A 7,739-nucleotide genomic window follows, 5' to 3' on the forward strand; every position below is an offset into this window, starting at 1 on the left:
TTTTTTTTTTTTTTTAAAGGCAACAAATTATGAACTTATAAATTTAAGTACTGGCCAGGCACAGTGGCTCAGAGATGTAATCCTAGTGCTTTGGGAGGCCCACACAGGAGGATGGCTTGAGCTCACAAGTTTGAGGTTGCAGTGAGCTATCATGACACCACTATACTCTAGCCTGGGTGTTAAGAGTAAGACTCTGCTGAAAGAGAGAGAGGAAAGAAGAGAAGGAGGGAAGGAGGGAAGAAAATTAGGTACCCAGTTTGAAAAAGAAAAAAACTCAAAGCTATAAATTTTAGAAAGCTAACCAGTACCACAAACATCACAAATCCAGAAAGGCAATACAATTTTTAAATTAATTTGCCTAATTCCACTCTAATATTTTTTCCTTTCTTTTCTTTCTTTCTTTTCTTTTCTTTCTTTTTTTTTTTTTTTTTTTTTTTTGAGACAGAGTCTGTTGCAGTAAGGGTCTCACAGAAAAGCGATGTTACTAAGAAGCAGACTTATTGAAATAATTGTGTTTTAAATAAGGGTGACCATCTGCTTGCTCAGACAAAATGGCAAGCTTTCTTTATTCGCTGTTGGTTTATATAGGCAATCTTGTGCATGTGCACTATACAGCAATGACCTCATTAATCCATTTAAACTTCTTATGACCACCCACTCTGTAAGTAGCTCCTCCCTGGTAATCTGATAATCCACCCAAAATACACCTTTAAACATAATCCTTTCAACATAACCCAGTTTAACATAACTTAATGAAGAACATGCTGTCAGTTGTTACTTTCTTTGTTCTTATCTGATGAAGCCTGAGGCTACAGGGGAAAGAGACGATCTGAATGTCTGTTCTACTGACCATGCCATTTGGAGGCAGTTACTTTGAATCTTTAAGCAAAGCATAGAGAAACTTCTTGGGCATACAGGAATTTGTGTGCAAACCTCTGCTCCCATGTAGGCCTAAGTCGGTGAGGGGGGGGCAGTTTGCTGGAGACTTTTATAAGGAATTCTCAGGCTGGACTTCTCAAAAGCCTTTCATGAGCCCAGATTTCACCTGTGCCATTAGATACCTGTATGCATTGGGTAAATTCCTCTTCTCTTGAGGTCCCTTAGCACATTTCCATTCCCAGACCTGCCAGCAAGGGATCTTCATCACTTACCACAGATCAGGAAAGGTTACTATCTGGCCAGTTTTCCAAAGGGTATCTGGCCAGTTTTCCAAAGGGCTTTTTCATTGGCCTTATGAAGTCCACCTTAATTCCTTAATGCAGTCTGGAAATGCTATTCCAGCCAGAGCCTTGGTCATGTTAGGCCCGCAACTAACCTGGCCACATGGGATTCTGCCTCAGTTTCTTAGAAGTATGCCTGCACAAAATCTTTTCACTGCTCTCTCTCAAATGGCTTTTTTGGCCAGAGGCATATAGGCGTTTTGCCTATAGAGTCTCAAACTGTTGCCCTGAGTAGAGGGCCATGGAATCATAATTGACAGCAACCTCCAACTCTTGGGATCAAGCGATCCTCTTACTTCAGTTTTTCCATTTTTTGTAGCGACAGGGTCTCGCTTTTGCTCCAGCTGGTCTTGAACTCATGAGCTCAAGCGATCCCTCTGCCTCGGCCTCCCAGAGTGCTAAGATTACAGGCATGAGCCACCACGCCTGGCCAATGTTTTTTCTTTATTGTTTTAACTATATACTCCTTGATTGCCAATTCACAGGAAACAATAATTTTGTAGTTTTTTTTTAATAAAAATAAAACAAGGATAATTTAATCTTTCCTTTGACATAGTTGTTCAAATTTTTTTAATGGTAAGTTTAGAAAAGTTCCTTTTACGTTTCACAACTCATGGTTGATAATATTGCATACCTTTAGTAACTGTAACAGAGAAAGGAGAGTTCCAATCATAATATTTCTTCTGCACATTTTACAAAAACATATAACAGACATTCCTGTAGCTCTCTCAGGTTCTTGGAAGGGGCCTGTGTAAGTGCTGGCTCCTGCAGCTGAAGATGTGTTAGCTTCAGGATACACCCATGTCCACGTACTCTTAGGCTTTACCAATCTGACATAATCATAAAAATTTCACTTTAGCCAGGCGTGGTGGCTCACACCTGTAATCCCAGCACTGTGGGAGGCTGAGGAGGGAGAATCGCTGGAGCTCAGGAGTTTGAGACTCCCTGAGTGAGAGTGAGACCCTGACTCATGAAAAAAATGGAAAAACCCAGCCAGGCACTGTGGTGAGCACCTGTAATCCCGGTGGCTTCAGGAGGCTGAGGGCAGTGGGATGTCCACAAGCTGAAGTCTGAGGTTACGGTGAGCTACCAAGCCACTGCACTCTGCTCAGGGGCACAGGGTGGGACTTTGTCTCACCAAAAAAAAAAAAAAAATTTCACTTCAGAAGTGAACAACCAGCTTGGTGCCTGTGGCTCAAGTGGCTAAGGTGCCAGCCACATACACCTAAGGTGGCGAGTTCAAATCCAGCCCGGACCCGGCAAAACAACAATGATGGCTGCAACCAAAAAATAGCCAGGCGTTGTGGTGGGCACCTGTGGTCCTAGCTACTTGGGAAGCTGAGGCAGGAGACTCACTTGAGCCCAGGAGTTGGAGATTGCTATGAGCTGTGATGCCACAGCACTCTACCCAAGGCAACAGCTTGAGGCTCTGTCCTTCCGACCCACCAAAAAAGAAGTGAACAACCCCAGGAAGCAGAAGCCATTGCAGTCTACCATGTCACAATGACAACAGAGGCCCCAGGTTTTCCATGACATTCTTGGTGAAATTCCTGGTGTGGGTGTGTAGTTACTGGTAGGGACTGCAAAGTCAGCACGTCCTCTCTCCTTGTGCAGCGCCCACAGTCTGACGCAGGCATGCATCCCAGCTACAGAGCCTCTGGGCCCTGTCTCCAGCCCTCCTGGAGATTTTATGAAGTACCAAATATCCTTGTTAAATTAACCTTGTTCTTCTGCCCGAATAGCTTGCCTAGCTTTGCTCTCTTTTCCAAAGGCCAGTTCAAATGTGACATTTCTTTCTAAGAGGCAATATTTCCTTCCCTAAAGCATGTTAACTATTTCTCCTTTTTGCTTTCCAGGTTGCCACAACAAATCCCTATATAAACATGTGGGATATGAATATGTTCTCCAGGGTTTAGGTTGGGGCTGAGGCATGATCAACCAGCCTGAGATGATGGAGCAATCCAAGGATGGGAAAGGGAATCCAAGCATAGCACACAGGTATCCAAAACCAGAAAACAAGCGTCCAAATACCAGAAAAGTCAGGGTGAAGGTCAATATACAAGCCCAGCTGACGGCAGAAGCCAGGGAGCCAAGACTTTGGATTAGTGAAAGGAGATGAAGGAAGAAGAGACTGAGAAAAAGCAAAGGGTAGTTCAAGATTCCACGTGACCATCCAGCCACTGGGTGGTGTGTATGAGGATTGGGTGGCCTTGAAAAGGAATAAAAGAAAGCTGGACATACTACAGCTCAGGCTATCATTAGCTCTTACTTGGGACACAGAGGCTTCTAACCTTCTTCCACCTTGTGTTCAGCCCTGCAGCATGTTCTTTATACACCCACACACCCACACACACACACACACACAAACATTTGGAGTCATCATTGCCCTACACACAAAAAAAGAAAAAATCAGCTGTGGCTCCCCATTGCCTAGAGAACGTCAGAGGACTCATTAGCCTGGCGTTTTTGACCCTCCTCATCTAGGTCAATCCATCTCTACAAGGTATTCCTCATTGGTTTTCTTGCACACTCGACTAGAGATGCAGTCATTTTGTTTACACACGTTTTATTTTCCTACATGTAGGCTGTTCTTCCTCCTGGGACGCCTCCCTGTCACATCTGAGCACATCCAGGTCACGCTATTTTCCAAAGCCTATTTCAAACGTCACATTTCTTCCTGAGCAGAATTCCTCCCCGTAAGCACATTAACTGTCTCCTGTTCCCATTCACTTTCCATGACACATTAGAGTTATTCAGGCACATATTTTTATTTCCTCTAAGAACCCGGGAGGTCACTGTGGGCAGAGTTCTTGGCACAGTGCCTTGTATATTATAGTTGCCCCAAATGGTATTGAATAAGGGATTAAATGAAGCAATTCTTGACACGTAATTGCTGGTAGAACCCAAAGCAGGTGATGGTGGCCAAAGGTATAGTAGGAAAAGCACAGGCTTTGCTATCAGACAAACAGGAGTTGGAGTTACAGCTCTGTCACTGACTGACAAAGAATCATATGACACATCGTATAATCACACAGGACCATTGGTAATATGGAGCTCAATCCTCATAGTGTAGAAGGACTTTGAGGATGAAGTAAGGTTTAGAGATACTAACTGAATGTTAGTGATCCCCCCCCCCCCATGTCTCCTCTTCTTCTCCTTTGGCGTCTCTGATTCCTTATGTTGTTTCTCATATGAGACCAGTTTTTTGGTCTGCTCTTCATCATCATTTTATAAAAATTGCTCTTAAAAATTCAAATATCAAGATATCCCCAGTGCATTCGGACTAGTTCACAAACTGCTGGAAATATTACTTGGTATTATATCAGCATGGTACTTCTATTTCTGTAACACAAGATAGCCACTTTGACAATTTTGAGGGGTTTTTTGTTGTTGTTGTTTGTTTTTTTGAGACAGAGCCTCAAGCTGTCACCCTGGGTAGAGTGCCGTTGCATCACAACTCACAGCAACCTCCAACTCCTGGGCTCAAGTGATTCTGCTGCCTCTGCCTCCCAAGTAGCTGGGACCACAGGCACCTGCCACAATGCCTGGCTATTTTTTGGTTGCAGTCATCATTGTTGTTTGGCGGGCCTGGGCTGGCTTCGAACCTGCCACCTCAGGTGTATGGGCTAGTGCCTTAGCCACTTGAGTCACAGGCACCGAGCCAATTTTGAGTTTTTGATTAACTAAAATCTTCAGATTTTTTAGAGCAAGCTGTCTCCAGATCTTATGCCCATTTTATTGATGAATGCAAATACTTCCATCAATCTCTGTCAAATTTCAACTAATTCACTTAAGGCCAGATTTTACCTTACCAAAATCACTTTCCATCCTAATATTAATAATCTTTAAAAACATTTGTGGGAGGATACAGGAGGGAACCTAAGTAATAACTTCAGACATTTGCCTTACTCTTACTTAATTGCAAAATAAACATCTCCCGCAGTGATCTGTAAGGCAGGCCTGCATTTGTGTCCACTCAGAGAAAAAAGGATGACATTTGCACTTTGCCTCTGCCAATTATAGCCACACAAGTAATTAAACTTCAACAAACTTAGTAACTGAATAATAGAAATATATTTTCTTAGAAATCACTTTAACAGAAAAGGGGGAAAATCACATTTTTAATATTTATCAAACAGGAAGAGCTTTCTTGTGCTTTAATTAAATGTTGTATTATTCCACCAACAACATGCTCCAAAAACTTTGATTAGCAACTAATACGTTTGCTGTATTGCAAAAATCTGAGAAGTTTAAGTTTATCAGATTCTATGCAGGTGGAATTATATTTTTCTTGGAGAACATATAAAGCAAGCAAAACAAGATAAGTTTGGAAGCTTTTTTTTTTTTTGAGACAGAGCCTCAAGCTGTCCTCCTGGGTAAAGTGCTTTGGCATCATAGCTCACAGCAACCTCCAACTCCTGGGCTCAAGCGAATCTCCTGCTTCACCCTCCCAAGTAGCCGGGACCACAGGCGCCCACCACAACGCCCGGCTATTTTTTGGTTGCAGCCGTCATTATTGTTTGGTGAGCCCCGGCTGGATTCAAACCCGCCACCTTAAGTGTATGTGGCTGGTGCCTTAGCCACTTGAGCCAAGGTGCCGAGCCAGTTTGGAAGCTTTTACTGGGGGTCTTCTCAATAACTTTTCCATACAGGAGTCATAAGTAATATTTTTTTGTTAGATATATTCTTGGGAGCCTCCTATTTTCCCTTAAGAAATGGACAGAACTCCAAATTTGTATATTGAAACCCAAACCCCAATTCCCCTCCCCACGTTTGGCCAAGTGATTCCTTCTTTTGTTCATCCACAACTGACAGGCACCTCTCCTCCTGTTTTTCATTAACACTAAGTGAACTAAGAGATGATAGAGCTATCCCTCTAACCCAGCGCCCTCCTGCTCTGCTGGCTTCTCTGCCAACATAACTTTCCGATCTCATATTTCTGGTCTACTATTGTCAAAGTTACATATGCTGTTTTGTATTGAGTTAACTTTAGTATATAAAAAAATAGTTACGATTTTGAACCTTTGCATTTTAGAGCTAGAACGAGTTTTAGTAATCACTTAGTCCGACTCTCTCATAGTGGACCCTGCTGCCTGCTGATTCCCTGTGTCAACTTCATTTTCACGGTCTTCTATGGGGCTGACTTGGCAGCAGAGACGATCTCATCATTTCAGAAATTCAAGACTCGGGTAATTAGCTAAGTGTCTACCATTTAGAATGGGTAAATTGTGTCTCCCCAAAATTCCTTTGTTGACATCCTAACCCCCTCCCAGCAACACCAACCAGCCCAGCAAGTTGAAAGTTGCACAAGTGAATCAGAAAGGATGCTGTCAAGTGTGTTTCGTCGAAGTGAACTAATAGACTACCACACAGCCTGTCTCAAAACATTTGGAGTGACCCACATATTTAAAGAGAAGGCCTTTAAAAAGGAAATTAAGGCTTGGCACCTGTGGCTCAAACGGCTAAGGCGCCAGCCACATACACCTGAGCTGGCAGATTCGAATCCAGCCTGGGCCCGCCAAACAATGCCGGCTGCAACCAAAAAATAGGCAGGCGTTGTGGCGGGTGCCTGTGGTCCCAGCTATTTGGGAGGTGGAGGCAGGAGACTCGCTTGAGCCCAGGAATTGGAGGTTGCTGTGAGTTGTGACGCCATAGCACTCTACCCAGGGCGACAGCTTGAGGCTCTGTCTCAAAAAAAATAAAATAAAATAAAGAGGAAATTAAGGGGAAATGAGGTAATTTGTGTGGGCCCTAGTCGATATGACTCGTATGCCTGTAGAAAGAAGAGATTAGGACAGGGATGTCCACTGAGAAAAGACCACAGGAAGACACAAGGAGGGGAGATGGCCATCCAAGGGGAGAAGCCCTAGAATAAAGCAACCCGCAGACACGTGACAGTCTGTGGCACTCTGTTAGGGCAGCCCGAGCGAACTAATATAATGGGATTGGGCATTGGAGTGAGTCCCAATTTGGACCAAGAAGGAAGAAAGTTTTCTGGGAAATCTCTGGGAAAGAATATTCTTTGTTTCACACAGAGTGCCAAAAGAGATACTGTTTCTTCTTCTCAATGTTGCAAGGTGGAGATGCAAAGCCTGTAAATTCTGAACTGTTTTGTCATCAAGAAGGATGCCACCCCTGCGGAGGAGCCAACACTCAGAGCTGGGCAAAGTCAGGAGCCTGGTGAAACAGGAACTAAAGTTGTTTGATTAAACTAACCTCAAAGTCTGCTCAATCTGGGACTTCCTGTTTCGTGAGCCCACAAATCTGAGTTTTTCAGGCCACAGAGAGCCAAGTGTTCTGCAACGTACAGCCTCTGTTGTATTTGATGCTGCCCACCACCTCATTTTACACAGAAAAACTGAGGCTGCCTCAAATTGAAGTGACTTTTCTGATGTATCAGAACATAGAGGCTTGGCGCCTATAGCTCAACCAGCTAAGGTGCCAGCCACGTACACCTAAGGTGGCAGGTTCGAATCCCCAGCCCGGACCTGCCAAACAACAATGATGGCTGCAACCAAA

This window comes from Otolemur garnettii, unplaced genomic scaffold (genome assembly GCF_000181295.1).
Source record: "Otolemur garnettii isolate 467f Iridium unplaced genomic scaffold, OtoGar3 scaffold00031, whole genome shotgun sequence".
NCBI lineage: Eukaryota > Metazoa > Chordata > Mammalia > Primates > Galagidae > Otolemur > Otolemur garnettii.